At 50.5% G+C, this 21,315-nt stretch overlaps 1 protein-coding gene and 1 long non-coding RNA gene across 4 annotated transcripts in view; one reads left to right on the top strand and one right to left on the bottom strand.

Moving 5' to 3' along the window:
• The window catches only part of ARHGAP22 (Rho GTPase activating protein 22), a 135,205-nt gene that overhangs the window by 53,878 nt on the left and 60,012 nt on the right, over positions 1-21,315 (top strand). The window contains exon 1 of one of the 3 annotated variants that reach the window (XM_072739272.1): positions 16,019-16,232. The exons of the other annotated variants lie outside the window; for them this stretch is intronic. The gene's annotated coding sequence lies outside the window, so the exon portion shown is untranslated. Of the gene's footprint in view, positions 1-16,018; positions 16,233-21,315 lie in introns of those variants that run through there. 3 annotated transcript variants of the gene reach the window in all.
• Positions 11,304-15,670, bottom strand: LOC112913123 (uncharacterized). The gene is made up of 3 exons (XR_003233636.2): positions 15,223-15,670; positions 12,160-12,238; positions 11,304-11,404 (listed from the first exon to the last, which is right to left on the bottom strand). It is a non-coding gene; the product is annotated as an uncharacterized lncRNA (long non-coding RNA).

Genomic DNA, 21,315 nt, shown 5'->3' with positions numbered 1-21,315 from the left:
CTCTGCCACTCACTAATTTGGAGAACTTGGACCAACCATTTAAATTCTCTAAGTCTCCTTTTCATTATTGGATAATAGAAATAAACTTAGCAAGATAGCTGTGACCATCAAGTGAACCAAGATATATGGATGTGCAGAGAACACTTCCCCCACCCTCCACCACCTGTTCTCTTGCTTTTTCTTTCCTTCTCTCTTTCAACTCCTCTTTTATCTGCAATATACAAGTGAGTTTCAAATAAGATTTCATATTTCTTTAGTCTGTTGTTTAAAAAACAGGAATCCTAGTTCTATAGCAGTTATTCTCAGATTCCCTGTGTACCAGAATCCCCTGGAGGGCAGCTTGTTAAAACCCAGACTGCTGGGCTTACCCTCAAACTTACTGATTCCAAAATTCTGGGGGTGGGGAATGAGAATCTGCATTTACAACCATCTCCCCGGGGAATGCTGGTGCTGGTGGTCCCAGAACCACACTCTGACAGGTCAAAAGAGAGCTCATAGAAGATAGGAAATGTCCTATTGAACACCTTCAGTGGCACTGTTTTCCTGCTTTTTGAAGACGGAGCCCTGCATTTTTATTTTGTACTGGGCTGCACTAATTCTGCAGCCAGTCTGGAGGACAGTGGAAGAACAAGTGCAGGGGTAAGGAGCCCAGAGGCTGTGTTTACAGCGATGAGTAGAATGAAGAAGATGCCATGGGGATGGGGGGCAGGGGGCGGCATGGTCAATTCTGGCCCCGTGCTAGGACTGATGCATGCAAACAGGCTATCTCCAACCGGGAGGAGGCTGGAGGCCACCACACTTACCTGTAGCTCTGAGCTCCCCCTTCACCCCCTCTCCACAATAAGCTTCTTTAAGGATAGAGTTCAAAAGCCAGACCCAGTGCTTACTAGCTACATGACCTTGGGCAAGCTGGTGGCTTCTCTGTGGCTCCGTTTCTTCATGTACAAAACTCAGATATTAAAGTTTCTACAGCTTGGGTTAGGAACGGGGGTAAAGAAATTGGGTGAGTCTGTGAAGGGGTAGCAGAGGGAGCCCTATGATGATGGTGCATCCATGTATCTTGACTGTGGTGATGGTTTCATGAAATAAAATTGCATACTGCCCCCCTCAACACGCATGCACATGCACATGCACAGCGCGCACACAAGCCCAGGTGTAACTGATGGAATCTGAACCAGCTGTGTGGATTGTACCAAAGTCAGCTTCCGTTTCAATATTGTGCTGTAGTTATGTAGGATGTCTCCATGGAGGAGGCTGCGTGAGGGTGCACAGGACCTCGCTGTACATTTCTTTGCAACTTCCAGTGAATTATTTCAAAATAAAAAGGGTTTTAAAAATACCTGCCCCAAGGTGCTCTTGTAACTTTGTGCACCTATAACTTAGGTTAATATCTGTGTTAAGTATTCTGTGAAGTTCTACAAGTAGTATAACAGATCATCTGCAAAATCAAGAAACAGAAGATAAACTTATTTTTATTTTTATTATTTTTAAGGATTTTATTTTTTTATTCATGAGAGACACAGAGAGAGAGGCAGAGACACAGGCAGAGGGAGAAGCAGTCTCCCTGCCAGGAACCTGATACGGGACTCGATCCCAGGACCCCGGGATCACTACCTGAGCTAAAGGCAGATGCTCAACCACTGAGCCACCCAGGCATCCCAATAAACTTATTTTTTAAAAAGTAGGTGGGTAAACTTTCCAAATTGTATGTTCCTGTGTGCTTTTCTTCAACCACCAGACACCTTTTCAGATAAAATACAGTACTTTCTCTGGATTTTGTAACTTTTTAGACATAGTATGTTTGTTGATTGACATTGTTTCTAAAAATGTTTCTTTAAAAATGTTTCACCTAACAGTACATTAAGATTATTATTTGAAAATCTGCCAAACATGCTATTCAACAGTTTATTTTCACATTTCCTGACTTTGTAGACACCTGCCTGTGACACTCCCTTACTTCACAAGTCTGCCTACCTTCTGTATGGTTTGCCACCTCGCACATCTGGCCCCAGACTAGGAATTGGCTACATGTTTGCCCACTGACCAAACGGAAGGCCCCTCACCAGGGACAACTTGCTAATTCCTCCAAGTGTAATTGATCATGTTCCTGGGGTAGCAATAGAAATGAGTTCCTTGTGTTAATATTCTTCTGCAGGACACAAGCAACATGAGATTCTTCTTCTTCTTTTGTCTTTTTTAAGATTTTATATATTTATTTAAGAGAGAGAGAGAGCACACAAGCATGCAAGTGGAGTGGGGGGCAAGGAGCAGAGGGAGAGGAAGAAGTAGATTCCACACTCAGCACAGAGCCCTAAGTGGGGCTCCATCCCAGGACTCCAAGATCATGACCTGAGCTAAAATCAAGAGTCAGATGCTTAACCTATTGAGCCACCCGGGGTGCCCTGCAACATGAGAGTGCTAAGGTGATTTGTTGAGTTTCTATTTAGAAAGGGAAATGAGAAAGGTATCCTGCAATGCAGTGAGTGGACATTATGCCTCTGTTTTCTAGATGTGGAAACTGGCACAGAGGGACAGCTTGTCCAAAGTCACACAACTAGGACAAAGTGGGGTCCAGGGTCTTACCCTTAAGCAGGCTGCCAACAGGAGCCCAGGCAGGTGCTGGGTACCAAGGCTCTGAGACACAGAGGGGCACAGCAGAAATTCCTCAAATAGAAATACGTGTACCCGATAGGAAAAGGGCAACCTGCAGAAGGAGGCATGCTCAGTGCCAGCTCAGAACAAAGATGTAGATAAAATTCTTTACAAGTGATCTCAGCTAAACTAAACTCAAGATAAATGAAGATGAGGGGAGGAATGTGGCAGGGGATTAGTGGGTGGAGCAGTTGGAGGGTCCAGGTCACCTCTGAAAAGCCATGCCCAGTGGAAGTGATGATCGAGTGGTTAAGGTGTTGGATTTGAAAAACCAAGCCCAGGTACAGTTTCCTCCCATGGGGAGCCTTCAGCTTAAGAACTTTCTTAGACAAAAGGCCCATCTTTAGTCTAGGTCATTCCTACACAAGGTATGGTCCGTGCACTTTTTGCATCAGCATCACCTGGGAGCTTGTTGAGAATGCAGATTCTTGGGCCCCACCGGGAACTACTGAAACAGAATCTGTGTGGTGGCAACGTGTTCTGGGTGACTTGTGAGCATATTCAAACGTGGGAGGCACTGCTCTCCAGTGGACCAATGTCTGTGCTACCCAAGCACGGACTGCGAGCTCCTGCAGGCAAGGATTGCACTGGTGCACTCAGAGCCTGGTGCCTGGCTCTTGACGGTGCTTGATAAAGTCAATCAGTGAAGGAGCACTAATTCAAAATCAAGAAGAGAGCTGAGAGTGGTGGTAGAGAGAGGGAAATAATGACAAGAAATTGAGTCTAGCTCACTGGGTGCAAACGGAGGGGCAAACCAGGGCTAATTAACCATGAGCAGATTCTGGCCCACATTTTGTTTGGCTCGTAAAATATTTTTTAAAGCAAAAAGTTTACTTATGGAAAATATAGATTTCCTTTTTTTTTAAGATTTTATTTATTCATGAGAGACACGGAGAGAGAGAAGCAGAGACACAGGTAGAGGGAGAAGCAGGCTCCCTACGGGGAGCCTGATGCGGGACTGGATCCCAGGACCCCGGGATCATGACCTGAGCCAAAGGCAGATGCTCAACCACTGAGCCACCGAGGCGTCCCTGGAAAATTTAGATTTCTATAGAGTAAACATGAGTCTGCTTCTTCCATATAAACAATGACAGAGACTCAATAACAGGTCCCTCTGAGACACAGCTTGATGGCTCTCCGTTGGGCTAGAATCCCCACCTGCCTCCTCCATTCATCAAACATGCCCCATCTCTTTATAAAGGTTTGAGTCTGTGAACCCTGGTATCACTAATCATAAGCTCAAATCAAAGACGGCTAGAAAATGATAGTTGGGGGTGGGTTGAATTGTTTAACGCATCCAGGCATTCGTCACGTGGGCTTGTGGTTAAGGGTGAGGTGCTCAGTCACACAGTCTGAGATTCAGTTCTGTCTCAGCCTCTTCCCAAGTCTGGGGTCCTGAGTGAGTCACATAACCCCTCACACTTCTGGCTCTTCCTCCGTGGAATGGCTTCAATAGAAGCGGTTCCATGCAGAGCATGAAACCCCACACCTGGCACATAGTCAGCCATAGCTAATTCCTAAGAGTCATTGCCACTGCCAGAGCAAAATGGCACACAGGTATACAGGCATTTATTCCCTGCATTTCTGGCATTTCAACATGAATTATGTTGATTAATTAGTGCTTATGTTAATGATCAATGTTTTCCATAAAAGGTGTGCATAATCCATAAATGTTTAAAATTCGGTCAGGCTAAATATTTTATACACTGGAAAATGTGTACATACCAAAAGAATAAAATAAAAACATAAACCTATGAAACAGAAGCATTAAAGATATTATCCTTCTAATAAAAATTATTAGCAGATTAAACTAATAAAATAGTCAGAAGTAGCAAATCAAACCCCATAAAATAAAGAAAATTTCAATAATAACCAACACTTGAAATTAAATACTATTTGAGGTTACTCTTGACTTGTGAGCCTATTTTCGTGCACATTTTTTTTTTCTAACTGTCATAAAATTTTTCTCTCTGCACTGGTGAGGAGAGGGCTCTAAGTGAAATTTCAAGCTAACTCCAAATATTGTCCTTTGAGTTCTTCATCTTCAAATAATTCATTTCTCATTCAATACTTTAGAAATTTTTATTTTCATCCCCTTTTTTGTTGTTCTTAGCAGCGACTACATCTTTTAATTGATTAGTAGCTCTGGTTTTATTTCGAAGAATTGCCTTCATCTTCTCCAGTGTTCTAGGAAGGTGGAGATCCCAGTGGGTCAGGTCAATGGAGCGCCTGGAGCAGTTTCCGGGATGATGTGTTTGAATGCCACTGGTTGGAAGGTCTTCGGACCAGAACAAGGATTTATGTTAGGATAGAGTCACCTTGGTTTTCTTCCTCCTCTATGGATGATGGATAAAGAGAAAACTACTTTCTAAACAAGTTTACCTCAGCAGCCCCAATGGCTCAGTGGTTTAGTGCCACTTTAAGCCCAGGGTATGACCCTGGAGACCTGGGATCAAGTCCCACGTTGGGCTCCCTGCATGGAGCCTGCTTCTCCCTCTGCCTCTCTCTCATTCTGTGTTTCTCATGAATAAATAAATAATATCTTTATAAAAAAAAAAGTTTACCTTTACTGGATCCAAACCTCTACTGTAGTATATCCTGAGTGTAAATGATTTATATATATATATATATATATATATATATATATATATCACAAAAATGCCCATAGTTCAGCACTTTTTAAGAGCATATAATTCTGGGGGCGCCTGGGTGGCTCAGTCAGTTAAGCGTCTGACTCTTGATTTCAGCTCAGGTCATGATCTCAGGGTAGTGAGACCAAGCCCCACATGGGGTTCTGTGCTCAGTGTAGAGCCTGCTTGAGATTCTCTCTCTCCCTTTCTGTCTGGCCCTCCCCTGCTCCGTCATGTGTGTGCTCTGTCTCTCTCTCCCTCTCTCAAAAAGAAGGGAAGGAAGGAAGGAAGGCAGGAAGGCAGGCAGACAAGCATACCATTCTGGAATACCAGAATGTTAAAAGCTGGGGTTGCAATCAGTTAAAAGACTGCAGATTTGGAAGTTCTTCTGAAGGTCAGTGACACTTTTCTGGGTCGTCAGGGTGCAGCTTGCCCTGACACTTACTGAGTGTGAGGAAACAAAGCTGGAGAAGCCTAGGCTCAGAAAAGAGGGGGGAGGTCACTGTTGTCCCCAAGCCCTTTCACGTCCATCAGAGATCTCAGAATATGACTTAATTTGGAAGTAGGGTCTTTGCCTGTGCAATTAGTTAAGATGAGATCCTGAGTAGTGGAGGTGTAAGTACAGTGACTGGTACCCTTAAATGAAGAGGGAGACCTGGACCCTCATAGACATGAGGCAGCAGGTCCTTGGGGATGAAGGCAGAGACTGAGTTGATGCAGCCATAGGACAAGGAATGCCAAGGACATTTCTGTTTTAAGCCACCCAGTCTGCGGCAGTTTGTTACAGCAGCCCTAGGAAACCAATGTCGTGGAGTTGGAAGGGAAGCTGCCAGAGCATCAGGCCCTTCTCAGCAGGACCTGCTTTCGCTGACCTTGGGAATTCAAGCCACACTCTTAGGAGCCAAAACTCAGAAGATCTGGCTCATCATCCTCCCTTCCTGCTCCGGTGGGTGGCCCATCTTCCTGCACCCCTCTCCGCCCTGCTCTTGCGCACAGGCAGCATGCGACTCCCACTACAGCACATCAGCCCCCAGACCCACAGCCCCACCCAGGGACTGCCACATGATGTCTGTGATCAAGTGGAAAGAACAGAGAGCTATAGAAATCTGAGAGACCTAGGAAAGAACCAGCTTGGCCTAGCTGTGAGCACTGCCTTAGAAAGTCATCATGTCTGCCTGAGCCTCCTTGGATGGTGATAATAATGGCCTGGATGGGCCTTGACAGCGATGGTGGGATGCAGCAGTGCCTGGTACAAAGCAGGTTCTCAATATGTGTGAGAACCTCCATCCCTCCCAGTGTAAGAATAGTTGAGAATCCCAGTATCCTGGAGAGCCAGGCTTCTGGTGGGGGGGGGGGGGGGGGGTGCGCAGGCAGACCTGGAGCAGGTGGAGACTGGCCAGCACATAGCCTCCTGCTGAAGGTGGGCAGCTCCTTCCTCTGGGAGGAAGAGGCCTGACAAGGGAGATGGGAGACACCCGTCCTCACCTCGAATACACAGGCTGAGAAAGGGCACGCAGAGCGGGAGGCTCTGGTCTGATTGCCTGTGTCTGGCACAGAGTGGTACCGCACAAATATGTGTCAGAGGACTAATGCTGGGGAAGGAAAGAACAATCCAGCAGACGTGTCTGAGTGCCCTCAGGCCAGCCCACCACACAAGAGCCTGCACAAAAGGAATGTGCAGAGCAGAGATTTCTTTTCTTTGTTTTAAATTGAGAGAAGCTGATCTTTGCTCTGTGAAGGGTCACCTAAGTGGCCCTCTTGGATATGCAAATGCCTGACAAGTTAAGCAGCCAGCATCCTGGGATAGGTTTGTAACAGGAACTTTTGTGGCTGCTGCTGGTGGCTTCCATTTTTTATTTTTTGAGTGGTCTGGCAAAGATTGGGCCCTTCTCTGGCATGCAGCAGACATGGGGGATTTTGTCGAGAAAGTTGGGGGAGGAGAAATTTGTGCACTGATGTGCACAAAGAGCCCACGTTTTCTGGAAGGAATGAGATGGTTACACCAATAAAGTGTTTTCACACTTTTTTGATAACAAGAAATGCACATTACATCCCACTCTCCAGGGCCTAGGCACACATGGAAGGAAAGATCTCACAGAACAGTATTTTCCCCGCATGCAGAGTCCACTGACATTTTTAGTTCTATGTGATTCTATCTTATTTTAAAAAGTACTGATCGAATGCAATGAAATGCCGGGACACCTGCACCCCGATGTTTCTAGCAGCAATGTCCACAATAGCCAAACTGTGGAAGGAGCCTCGGTGTCCATCGAAAGATGAATGGATAAAGAAGATGTGGTCTATGTATACAATGGAATATTCCTCAGCCGTTAGAAACGACAAATACCCTCCATTTGCTTCAACATGGATGGAACTGGAGGGTATTATGCTGAGTGAAATAAGTCGATCAGAGAAGGACAAACATTGTATGTTCTCATTCATTTGGGGAATATAAATCATAGTGAAAGGGAATAGAAGGGAAGGGAGAAGAAATGGGTAGGAAATATCAGAAAGGGAGACAGAACATAAAGACTCCTAACTCTGGGAAACGAACTGGGGGTGGTGGAAGGGGAGGAGGGCGGGGGGTGGGGGTGAATGGGTGACGGGCACTGAGGGGGGCACTTGACGGGATGAGCACTGGGTGTTATTCTGTATGTTGGTAAATTGAACACCAATACAAAATAAATTTATTATAAAATAAAAAATAAAAAATACTGATCGAGACCATGACCCCCTAATAGGTTGAGTCCATAGTCTGAAAACTGCTTCTTGGTCTTGGAGTTCAGGAAATCTGTTGGGTGGCTGGACCAAGACCTAGCTGCAAGAAGGGCTCTGAGGCCATGGAAGGAGAGGACTTGAGGGTAGTGAGCCCCACCCAGGACTGAGCTAGGGAGGTGACCAACAGTGGTCCTGGGGGGTTAGCAGATACTAGAACTGCCTCTGACTCAGCCATCTGAGGCCTACTTGTCCCCTAGAAATTGTGTCTGTGTGTTTGTGTGCGTGTGCATGTGTGTGATCAGAGAGAGAAGGTCTGTATGTAGAAACTGGTGGACAGTCTCCCCAAGCAGAAGGGCATGTGACAGAGGTCCTGTGTGTCTCTGGAGAGACTTGGCAGCTCTCTCCCTCTCCACGGTTGGGGGGGGAGGGCATTTCCATGGTGCCCAGCAGCCCACACAGATGCAATCTTGTGGCTACCACCACAGCCAGCTCAGGAGGGGACTGCCCCACATCGACCATGCCACGGTAGCCCAGCACCCCGTGGGAGTGACCAGATGAACATATCCACAGTTGTACCCCAGCGGTCCTGCGTTATCTGGCAGGGGGCCCTCTAAAATGAGCCAGTTGCTGAGGCCTGGATGGAACACTGTGGAGGACTTGCTGAAAGTGGCCCTTCAGTGGCCCTCTTGGATATGCAAAACCCTGGGGAATAGGGACTCCACCCACCCCAGCATTTATCCTTTAGATGCCTGGCCAATGCCAGCTTCTACGCAGCAGCCTGATGAGCATCAGGGTAGGACAGAAGCAGCCTGGACACATGCACCAGGAGAAATGGGAGGCCAAGTTGTCCTGCGTTTCCTCCCCCCACAACTAGGTGGCAGCAGCAAGCACAGGGACTCCATCCCCTACCAAAGGACTCCGCATCCCCTCTCCTCCCTGGGGGTAGAATTCCCCTAGTCCAGCCCTTCCACCAGCTGGGCAACCAACCACTAAGAAAGGGAAGGCTGTTGGGCACAGAATATGTGTCAAGTTCTTTTCCTGGCACCCCAGTTAATCCTCACAGCCCTCTAGGACCTTAAGCCCCATTCATCGCCCCTACTGAAGGACCAAGGGTCTTCCAAGATGTTGGAGGTTGGAACTCACTTCAGACAGCTTTGGCAACTATTTCACTATGGTGGCAAAATACAAGCTTGGGCATCAGATCACCTGATGGCCTCTCATGGCACCTCACCCTTCCGAACCCCAGGGGTTCAACCAAACCTGTTTCCTTTTCCTATGGCCATGCAAATAAACTATTTCCCAGCCTCCCATCCAGTAAGACAGGTCACATGACTGAGCTCTGGACAATTGAATGTGGGTGGGAGTGCCTGTATAGGCTGCTCTCAGCCCCGAAAATTCTGAGGTCTCCCTGCCCCCTATTCCCGTCCTCTGGCAAACAGATGGAGAGGATCCAGAGGAGGACATCAAGGTCCTAGAAGGAGCCTGGGTCCCCAAGTGACCACATGGAGCAGAGACACCCCCCCTTCTCCCCTTCATGTGGCTCTACACAAGACGCTGACCGCAGCAAGAAAGAGCGTTTATAGGGTTAAGCCACTGATATTTTGCAGTTGTTTGTTACAGTAGAGAGCATTAATTACCTGATTAATGAACTCGCTTTCTTATCTGCAACTTGGGGTTATCAGCATTCATTCTCAGGGTTGTTGTGTCAGTAATGTACATTGCATGTAAATCACCAAACTTAGGGCCTGGCACAGTGCAAACTCTCAAAGGCTCACCCACTGAGGTCCCTCTGCTGCACTGTCAGCAGCCACAGCAGCAATGGTGACAGCAGCAAGAAGGGCGAGTTAACCCCTAGTTGACAGTGCCATGCCTCTAGCTAGGTGGACCAGATACCAGGTGGGCCAGCTCATGGTGACGGGTTTCATTTTCTGTGGCACATGTGGATGCTGGGAGTCTAGAAGGTATGAAGTTCCCATCTATGCAAATACTTTGCCTACTGGAGGTTTACTCTCCCTGTGGAGATGCACCATCAGGAAGGATCTGTAAATGAGATGCTGAGCTAAGGGAATCACTACACACTTGAAGTGACAGATGAGAGTCATGCGGCCTGTCTCTTCCATTTACTAGCTGTGAGACCCCCACGTAAATCATTAGCTTCTCAGTGCTTCAGTTTCCCCATCAGTAAAGTGTGTGTATAATAGGATTCTTCTGGAGATTGAGTTAATATATGTAGAATGCTCAGAACAGTGCTTGGTATACAGCAGGTGCTCAATATGCATCGCTCTTCTTATGGAAGCACAATCCCGCTTGCTAACTCCTGGTCAAGCAGCTGAGACCATCTTCAGCCCCGACTGTGTGGAGAGACCTGATGTCACAGTCTCACCTGAGGAGGTACTGCTGAAGGGGTCCAGCCCCCCAGGCAGGGGACAAAAGCCCCCAGGGCCATGGCTGTGGCCACGCCTTTCCCATGCTACATTTCTGCTGGGGGTGGCAGAGGAAAGAAAGAAAGGCAGAAAGAGCAGGTGGGGGCAGGGGTGGGGGGTGAGACTCCAGGAAAAGACAATGGGCTTTGTAAAATCCTTCTCTGGGCAGTCTGGCCAACTTCAATGGCTGCAGGCCACATGAACAGCAAGAAAAAATGTGGCCCAGGAATCTCTCCCCAACGATCCCCCTTGTCTTTGTGGGAATTTGGAGCCGCAGACACATTCCTTCCATGAACAACGTTCACAGCAGCTGAAGACCCACTGGCCAGAGCTGGGGAACCAGGCTGGCACCTCTGGGGCCCTGCCCCCCAGTGACCCTTTCCCTTGAGGAGTGAGCATGGCAAATGTGCAGGAGAATGGACTCCTGCTAGCAGACTTCAGAGCCCACTCTGGCAGAGACCGACTGCTCCCCAGCACTGCACACCCCTCTCAAAAGCCAACTGTCCAGTTTGTGCAGCTGTGTTGCCCTAATCTGTCACCCAGAAGTAGAAACTAGCCGTCTTGGACAGAATTCCCACCTCTTAGAGACGGGAATTCACTTTTTTCTAAGCCAAGTACTTCCCAACTTAATAGGAAACAATTTCTCAATGCTCTAAAATTCTTTTAAGGTGGAGGGCTGCAAACTACAAAAACACACAGGCCAACTCTGGCTTACCACCTGCTTTTGCAAATAAAGTTATATTGAAACCCAGCCACACCCATTCATTTCTGTGCGGTCTATGGCTGATTTCATGCTGTAAGGGCAGAGTTGGGTAGCTGCTATGGAGACCATATGGCATACAGGGTTTAAATATGTTTGTGAACTACCTCTTAAAAAAAGTTTACTGATCTTGGTTTAAAGTAGAATATATTATATTCACTTATTCACTTATACTCCCATGTTATTCCACAAAGGATTTGAGATGGCTTCTGATGAGACACCTAGAATAAAATGAAGATAACACAATAGTAATTATTTAAAAAATTAAGGATCAAAAAGAAAAAGAATTAAAAAATTAAGGATCCAAGAGAATGCAAATAAAAGTAGAAAAGCAGGGGTGCTTGGCTGGCTCAGTCAGTAGAGCATGCACCTCTTGATCTTGGGATCATGAGTTTGAACCCCATGTTGGGGATAGAGTTTGCTTTAAAAAAAAAAAAAACAAGTAGAAAAGCAAAACAAGGACACAAAGTCATGGTTATGAGGACCTACTTTAGGGCCTTCATACTTGCCAACACCAAACTTTGCACTTTCCCTGAGCTTCCTGGCAGCCAAAGGGAAAAAGAGAAATGGAAGTTAAATCTCATTAAAAGAAAGGAAAAACAGACCCATCCTTATGGAATCAATAGCCTTTTCTAGCACAAAGCAGTGTGGGCCTGCTTCAAACAGACTTCCATTTCCCCCAGAGTCACATACTTTATTTTAAAAAAAGAAACCAGAACAATGAGTCTGTAAAGTGAATAGCAAAGGCAATGTTGTTGACAATGGATAATATGGGAAGAGGGGTGCTAGTTACCATGTTTAATCAGATATTTAATTCCAAATCAGTTAGCTTCTGTGCACTGTGGAAAAGTGCACAAAACACATTTTGAGATATGGGTAAGCAGCTTCCCTTCTGCTTATCTTTTCTGCAGATCTGTTTGTTTCAGAGCAAAAACTGAAACTGACTGGAGATAGCCTTAACTTGTCACTAACTTACCTTTCAGTGCATGGCACAAAGCAGGCCCGCAAGAAATGCTTGATGTGGGGTGGTCTAGCCTCTCTGGACCTCAGATTTCCTATGAAAAGTGAAGAAGTTGTACTCAACTGTAAAGTCTTTCCAGTTCTAGAATGTCTTTGCATCTTGGTGGTATATACATGGTGTGTGCACCCTGGATTTTGGCCAAAATCCTAACACAGATCAGAACTATGATGGGAGGAGACAATGAGAGGGGGAGGCAGCCTAGATGGAGACCTATACCTCCTGGAGGCAGGAGGCAGGGGTCCGGTTTTTAGGAAGGTGACCTGTGGTTGTCAGACTGCCCCAGATTCCAGTGTGGGCTCTCCCACCCTCCCGCTGTGTGACCTTGAGAACTCCCATAGCCTGAGTGGGTGTCTATATCCTCTCCTGTGAAAGGAGCGTGCTCACCAACACTGAGCTGTTGTGTACGTGAAATGAGATGCTAGTGCCAGCGTGAGTGAGATTTGTGACACACTGTCTACAGAGTGCCTTTGTCTTCAAGAAGCCCCTTCTACAGGTGCCAGGGCCGCCAGGAAGTAGCCCTGACTCTGAAAAGCTAAGAGAGCAATGAGCCTCCCATGGTTTTCCTGCCAGATGTGGTCCAGCCCTTCACAGGAGCTGTCTTTTCTAACCCGTCTCACCTACAGATATACCTTAGACCCATGGGGCAGTGAATTCAACACCAACTCTTGTCCCTTTGCCCTCCAAAATATCTCCCAGAGAGCTCAGGCTCCAAAGCAAGACAGGCTGGTTAGATCTCAGACACTAATTAGCTGTGTGACCTAATGCAAATTACGTTAACTCTCTGTGCCTCAGGGTCCTCCACCTTAAAGTGGAAATAACGACCATACCTAACGCGGAGGTTGGCTCTGAATTCTAATGGAATGTCGAGCTCTTAGCCCGGCGCGCTGGCATAGCCAGACAGTGTTGGCTCTCAAGCATTATGTATGACTCCCCATGTTCAGTTGTGTTACTGCATAACAAACTACCGCGAAGGTTAGTGACTTAGAACATCTTATTTGATCACTATTCTACAGTGTGGGCAGGGCTCAGCAGGCTCAGCTCATCTGGGCTCTCCGTATATGGGCTGGAGGATCCACTTCCAGGGTGACCTCACTCACAGGGCTGAAAGAAGAGGCTGCTGGCCTTAGCCTTGGCCCTCCCTGTGGTCTCTCTGCACTTTAAGGCTGGGCTGCTTAGAGCGTGGCAGGTTCAGGGCAGTTCCCCTGCTCACAGCAGCAGAAGCTGCCAAGACTTCTTAGGATTTACACCCAGCGCTGGCCCAGAGTCATTGCTGTCACCTGTTGCTTAACGCAGGTCAAATTCAAGGGGAAAGAGCACACAGGTGGGAGACCTGGGAGGTGTGGTCACCAGGGTCACACATCCTACCTGGTCTCCCTCTCCTCTTCTTGCTGCATCCAGGCCTTGTAGCTCTCATGTGACTGCCTTTTGCTTCTTAGCTTCTTCCTGTCCCGGTCGCCCCTTTCCGGTCCCCACTTCAGGCCAGTGCCAGGCTGATGAGTCAGGACCACAGGCTGCCTCATTTTCCCCTACCCTAGATGGCCTGCTGCACTGTCCTACCCTAGAATCTAGCTCCTCAACATGATCACAGCACTGCCTTGTTGGAGGACCATTCTTATGCCATCCCTTGAGGAGTTGGTCTCCTCTTCATGTCTCAGTGCTCATCTCAAAAACCTCTGCTCTGTAGAGCCCTTCCTGACTTTCTTCAGCACTGAGTCACTGTCTCCTGCAGAGCTCTCAGGGTGTCGTCTTGGCCTCCACAGAGCTCAGACCTTGGACTTTCTCAGGTGTTCAGTTGTGCTCAATCATAGTTTGGTACATGGATGCATGAATGAATGATCATCATAGCCCCCAAAGCTATTCCTGTGACTAGGGTGCCATGACCCCATTTCTTCTGTTACCCTGGGCTGCCCAAGGCTGGGCTCACACCTTGAGATGGTACCATGAGAGTGTCTTGGGTATCTCAGGGAGGAGCAACCCGACCCTACAGAGAGGTATAAGGACCAGCGCCTGAGTTTCCTAAGCAAATCCCTTAATGGCCTAGGGCATTTCTAGAACTAGGAGCTCGGGCTGCATAAAGCCAGGATCCCAGCAGCAATAGCAGCATCCTTCCTAGACAACCCCATATCCTCACTTTGAAATAGAAATAAGCAGCAGAAGGCGGAGCTCTGGGTGGATGGGGGTAGTTCCAACTTCACAGGGACTTTGTCCTCCAAATTTGCACCAAATCTTCCTCCCAGAGCCCACTGCACTCACTGGAAACCCAGCCTCAGACCAGCCTGGGTGGTCAGAGGTTTAGTGCCGCCTTCAGCCCAGGGCATGACTCTGGAGACCTGGGATCGAGTCTGGCATTGGGCTCCCTGCCTGGAGCCTGCTTCTCCCTCTGCCTGTGTCTCTGCCTCTCTCTCTCTCTCTCTCTGTGTGTGTGTGTGTGTGTCTCATGAATAAATAAATAAATAATCTTAAAAAAGGAAAGAAAGAAAGAAAGAAAGAAAGAAAGAAAGAAAGAAAGAAAGAGAGAAAGAGAGAAAGAGAGAAAGAGAGAAAGAAAGAAAGAAACCCAGCCTCAGATTCTGGCTCTGCTTCCCTGTCATGTGCAGGATGTTGGCCTCTCAGCTCAGAAAGAGATCTCAGAGCCCCCTATTATCCCGACTACTCTTCCGAAGTGGGGTGGCTTAAGCTCATCTAGAGCCTTGTAGTACTGAGTGATCTTGATGTTTGGGCTCAATTCAGGATGATTTGGAGTCATGATCAATTCAGGGGACAGAGCTATATTCAAGGACTTTGTTTTTTTTTCAGGCAAATCCCATGCTCAGTATGTGCTTTTCCAGTTGTATCCCATAACTCTATGCCTAAATGAGGAAATGCCATCCATCTATCCATCCACCCACCCACTTGTCCATCCATTCATCCATCCACCCACCCATCTGCCCACTCACCTACCCATCCATCCATCCACCCACTCACTCACCCACCCACCTACCCATCTATTCATTCATCCATCTTGGTTCTATCACTTACTGCTTCCTTGGTCTTGGGCAAGTTTCTTCATTTCCCTGAACTCTTGTTTCTTCCTCTGTAAGTTGAATCTAATGTCATCTACCTCATAGGATTGTCCTATGGTACCTGCGATATTAGCACTTGTGAATTGCCTGACACCTGGTAGGAAGCATATAGTGAATGTCACTTCGTCTTCCCTTTTAAGGAATAGACACATAACTAGAAAACTATAAAAAGAGAACGAATGATCAGGAATTAAAATGTTTGAAAGCAAGGGCAATACTGGTAGAAGTTCTTGCCTTGCTTTCTATCTCCTAAACTGTCCTGGGAGTTGATATTTAAAGTCACTTTGAAAAGTCGAGTATCCAAAATATATTTGAACTGTTCAATGGGGATGCTGACCCTCTATAATAGGCTCATTTGAAATGATCCTGCTTTGCTACTTCCTCTTAGAAAGATAAACAAGCAGCCCACAATGGCCGCTCTGATGTTTTCTTTTAAATCTTGCTTTCCAAACGTAGGACTTGGCCGTTGGACAATCACCCGGGGGCTCGCTCCCCGCACATGCTCTCCCTGAATGCAGGGAGCTCCAGCTTGGAATTCCTGGGGCCTCATTAAGCCTGCTGTGACTAAGTGATCCTGCCTGGTGCTAAAGCTGTTTAAAATGACTTGGCAGCAACCAGAAGTCAGGTTTCTCCGTTTTTTTCTCACTCGCTCCTTCTTTGTAACCCCCACCTACGTGTCCTGAAATGAAAACATCTTTCTTTCCAGCTCTAGTGCAGGACAACCCTTCTCTCTCCCGGAAAGAGCCTCCTCCTCCTCGTCTTTCTGGAGATTAAGGAGAGGGAGGCAGAGGCCTGCCCCTCTGTGAATGTCTCCTTTGAGTGAGACTTGACTGCTGGGAAACCCTCCTCTGCTCTGGCCGGGTCTTTCCTGCCGTCTTCCCCTCGCCCTGCTGGACTCTTCCGCTCTGGCACAGGCAGCCTGGCCTGGCAGCTGCCTTCCTCCTGGATCACCTCCGTGTCCCCAAGGTGGGTGCAAGGGAGAAACCCGCAGGGAAGCCGAGGCCGTCAGAGGCTCACCGCGGCCCCTTCAGGGAAGGAACAGATCCCGGGAACTGAGGGGCCCAGAAAGAACCTGGCGTCTAACCGCCCCGTACGTAAATGCGCCTTCTTTGAAGAAGCTAGACCGCTGCCCACGCGCGGAAGTGACACCGTCCTTTAGTCGCCATCTGTGTTCCTTGTCCCCCCATAGGCCTTTCTAGGCCCGAGCCCCCGAGGGTGCCGCCCGCAGGGGGACAGGCCAGTAGCATCGCGCAGGTGCGTGTTTGCGGAGTGCTGCGTCCTACACTCAAACAGCCGCGGCCCCGGCTTGGATCCTCCTGCCACGGAGATGCCGGTGTCCGGTAGCCCCTTGCGACGGACACACACGCGGAGCCGGGACGGCCGTGCAGGTGCTCTCCGGCTCGCGGGCGAGCATCCCCGCGGGTGCCCCAGCGTCTCCCGTGAGCGAGCGGCCTCTGCTCCCTAGGACCGTCGCGCCGGAGCTACCCCTTTGCCCGCATCCTCGGCACCGCTGGGCCATGGCCAGACGCACGCGCGGCCCGCGGGCTGCGGTCCCTGTGGGTGCCCCGCGGGCCCAGGGCAGCGGCTCAGCGCGTCCCCGGGGGGCGGGCCGGGCGGGCGCGGACTCCGACTGACGGCCGCGGAGACGCCAGGGCCCAAACGGCTTGGTGCGGCCCGACCCTCGGTTCGCGCTGGCGCCCCAGACGGTGCCGCTGCCCTCGCTTTCCGGGTGGAGAGGGCGTCGGCGGCGGGGCGGCGGGGGAGCCGGCGAGGGGCGCCCGCCGCCCCGGGGGCCCGGGAGGTCAGCCGCAGGCCTCTGGGTCCCGCACGGCGCCCCCTGGCGGCCCCTGGCGGGAGCGCCGCGGGGGGCGGGGCGGGGCAGGGGCGGGCCGGGGCGGGCCGGGCCGGGCAGGGGCGGGCCGGGGCGGGCCGGGCCGGGCAGGGGCGGGGCGGGGCGGGGCGGGCCGGGCAGGGGCAGCGGCGGGCGGGCGGGCGGCTCGGCTGGCGCAGTCCGCGCTTCTGCTGCCCGACGGCGCGCTCTGCCCGGCGCGGACGGCGGCCATGGGGCTGTGCTGCTGCCGGGACTGGAGGCGACACCTGCCGGCGCCCAGAGGTACGCGGGCGCGCTCCCGCCGGGGCCAGAGCCGGCTCGGGGCCTCGGCCGCCACCTGCCCGCGGCCGCCCGCCGCCTGCCGCCGCCCCAGACGGTTCGGGTGCGGCCGCGAGTCCTCGGGACTGTCGGGACCTCGGGGCGCGCGTCCGGGGACCGGGGACCGGGGCGGGGCGGGCGGGGCCGGGGACCGGGGCGGGGGGGGCGGGGGTCCCGGGCGAGGGCGGCGGGGGGCGCGGGGGATGCGGCGCCCTCCGGGCCACCCGGGCCCCGTACCCGCCGAGGGGGCGTCCGTGCCGCCGGCGCCCCTCCCGCAGCCCTGGGCCCAGGGTCCCCGACTCAGGGTCCCACCTACCGCGGCGGAACGGCGGGGCGGGGGGCGTCCACCCGAGGCCCTGCCCCCGCCAGGCCGCCGCGCTCCCGGCCCGCGCTCCCGCCCCGCGCCCCCGCCCCGCGCCCCCCGCCCCGAGCGGCCGAGCGACCCCTGTTGGCCGCCAGGCGCGTCGCGGCGCTTCCCGACTCACCTGCCCCTCAACCCCTCCTACGCCGCCTCCCGCCCCCGCCCCCGCAGCGCGCAGACCCACAGGACCTCCCCGGGTGACCGCCAAGACCAGGCGCCTTGTATGGGAACCACAAGGTCAGTGCAGGCTTCAACAGAGGGGCCTCGAGGACTGGTTCCTTGAGAAATATATTCTGGATCCAGATCAGGGCACGACTGTCAAGCAGCTTGAAGGGTTCTTGTCAGTTGATAATGATGCCACGAATGTGCAGGTTTACTTCACAAAGGGTTTGAGATAGCATATAGCAAACAGACATAATTTAAAAACCGAACAGGATTCTACATTTGAACAGAACTCACCGAGCCAAGAGAGAAAGGAGCCCAGCTACTCTGGCCCTAAGATACTCTCTGCGCGGGGCACCTGGGTGGCTCAGCAGGTGAGCATCTGCCTTCGGCTCAGGGAGGCTCAGGCCGCGATCCCGGAGTGGCCTAGTGCCGGATCGGGTCCCGCGTTGGGCTCCCTGCACAGAACCTGTTTCTCATTCTGCCTGTCTCCCCCGCACCCCCCGTCTGTCATAAATAAAAATCTTTTCAAAAGAATAGTCTGTGCTTGAGACTCTCTGCAGCCAAAACCAAATAGGAAATGTGACTAGTTGCACAGCTCTCATTGCCTAAAGCAACAGTTTTCTTAGCGCTTGATTTTGAAAAGAAGAAAAAGAATTTTGTCTGTGTGGCTTTTTGTTTGGAGGGAGGGGACTGAGAGTGAGTCTTGACTATTCCAGGAGCCTGGGCAGTGGTAGGACCCAGAAGGCAGACTTTGCTACAAGCTGGCTGAGGGCAGGTCAGAGAGAGCACAGCTAGGATTTCCCTGGGGGCTGGCTGAACTAGGGCTGTTTAGGCCCCATCCTGCCTGACCCTTCTCAGGAAACAGGGCAAGGGGTGGAGGCCGGGTCGCTGAAGCCAGGGTGGATTTGCTCGGCATTGGTTAGGGAGGGTACATGCTCAGTGAGCAGCCCTAAAAGGGGGCCAGGGGCATCTCCTTCTAGCTTTGTCTTCTGGGGCTGTGGTTGCCCTTACTACACCCATCCAGGTGAGGAACCCATCTGATATAGGAGTGTTTCCCCGCTTGGCACCCCACCCCCCATCTGGAGTCACAGCTAGCCCCAGCAGCCTGCGGCCAGAGACCCAGTCCAGCCCACATGGTCCCCCCAATCCCTGTAAATTAACAAAACTGGCCAAGTCTAGAGGGAGAGGGGACAGGGAGCACTGTGACGCACAATTGCTTGCCCTGTCTAGAATGGGTGGCCAGCCCACCACTGCCAGGCAAGAGAGATTTCCTGTGGTTCAAGGAAGGCAGATATTTGGTTTTTTAAATGTAGTCTCCAAAATGTTTAAGTGTTATTGCCTCATTTAATAAATCTGGCCAAATCTGACTAGGCCAGAACAGTTTGGACCATTGTGCAAAAATGAATTCTGCCATAAACTGGGAGGGGGAGGAGTGGTTCCCCCTCATCAAATAATCTTGGAAATCATGAGTTATCAGTATTTGAAAGGTTTTTCACTATGAGACTTCTCAGTGCTTTTAACCCAATGGTGCCACTGTGTATCTCTAAGTCAGGTGGATTGTAGGTACTACAGTCTCCAAACCTTCACCCATGGAACCTACTTTCCACGGAGCACCTCAGCACCCACATCTTTGGACACATTTTGAGAAATGTTACCTTAAACATGAAACAGACTCAGTTGTCATAGCTGTGACGTGATGCCTCTTTTTCCAGGGCGTGTGTTGTGTGTTTAGCTGCTGCGACTACCTGGGCAGGGAGCTTTCTGACTTTCCAGACTAGAAATGTGTGTGGCTATTTCATTTAAGAAAAAATTGAAAGAAAAAAAAAGAAAAGAAAAGATTGAAAGAGAGTCTATTAGTCATTGATGTAATTTAAAATCTCCCAAGACAATAGCTGTTGTTAATGGATTTCATTGTTGGATATTTATGAAGCAAAACTTTTAGAACAGAATATTTGACTATGTTGTCCCTGTGTGAAACTGTACTGGGTAAAGCGGAAAAGCTCAAATAATCAAGCCCTTGAAGAGAGCCTCAGACATCTCCCAGGTGCCAGAGTCACCACGGTGGATCTAGTCATCGTGCCTCTATATCCAGAGCCTGGTATTCCCTGCAGGAAACACAGCTCACCCACTAGTTGCAGAGCCTCGGGTGGGCACTGTGGTTCCGAGGAGGGATTGCTACAGATGCGTTTCGGACATGATTTGTGGTGATCTTAATCACACTTAACTATCACACACAAGACGGATCGCTGCAAATGGGGGCAGTCCCGGGTCCCTGGTGCTCTTGGAGAAGCCCAAAAGTTCAGTGAGCAGGATCTGATGTGTGGAGAAGGATTACCCCTCCTCAAAGCAGAGGGCAGATGTGCTTGATCTGAACTCTGAGAATACTTTGATTTCATTGTTTCTAGGCAATGTTTCCAGATGCTTCCACCATGTAGAGCTCTAGGGTGGGTCTGTTTAATGGCAAGTTTCATTTTTTTCTACTTTGTCTTGTGGTCCAAGGCTGAGACTTAGAGGAAGAAGTGGTCCCGGAATACCACACTGAAGCAGCTTTTGTTCAAGGCTGGGGTGGGGTGGGGGGCAATCAGGGCAAATCAGTGTACTTTGAGGTACACTGGCCCCCTGCTGCATCTTCATCCCCAAATTCACCCTTCCTGCTGTTCTCAGCACTGGGAGCCCTCCTCTGTTTTCCAGGATCTTGTCCACTGTCATGTCCCCTCTCTCCCCATCAGCCCCATCTTCCCTTCTGCTGGCTCCTTGTCAGCCCACAAACCTGTCCAAGTCACTCATCAGAACATGTTCTAAAAACCAGCTTCTTGCCCCTGTGTACACCACAAGCCCCGCCCTTGTCTCCTCTCCAACACCAGTGAGCAGTCGGCCTCCCTGCCTCCCCCTTCTCCCCGTGGACATCTCCTTGCCCCCTGTGCTGGACCTGGTGAGCAGTCCTGGTGCTCTGAGCACTTGGGAGCCTGCTCAGTGACCCATCTCTGCCCTCCTCCTTCCCCACTGAGGCTGCCCCTGCCCTGCCCTTCTAGCTCCTCTTGGCCCTGCCCTCTTTAATGCACCAAGTTCAGCTGGGAATTCCAATTCATCTTCTGCACTCTGTTTATAAGTCTCTCCCAGAAATCTCACTAAGGACCCTGATAATTGTGCGCGCTTTTCTGTAAGCAGCCCCCTAAATCCTTTGTCCCCATCCCAACCCCTGCAGTGCCCATCTCTAGCCTATAAATCCAGAACTCTGCTGGAGTCCTATGCACTCACCTGCCCCTTCTTTCAGTTTCCTGGATCCCACCCCTGCCTGCTTCATTTCCCCTGATCAAAGGCTGGCAACTCCTGTGATCCTGCCCAAGGCACTGTCCCCACCACTGCCCCAAGGC

This window comes from Vulpes vulpes, chromosome 15, assembly GCF_048418805.1.
Source record: "Vulpes vulpes isolate BD-2025 chromosome 15, VulVul3, whole genome shotgun sequence".
Classification (NCBI taxonomy): Eukaryota; Metazoa; Chordata; class Mammalia; order Carnivora; family Canidae; genus Vulpes; species Vulpes vulpes.
This window is presented reverse-complemented; position numbering and strand designations above follow the sequence as displayed.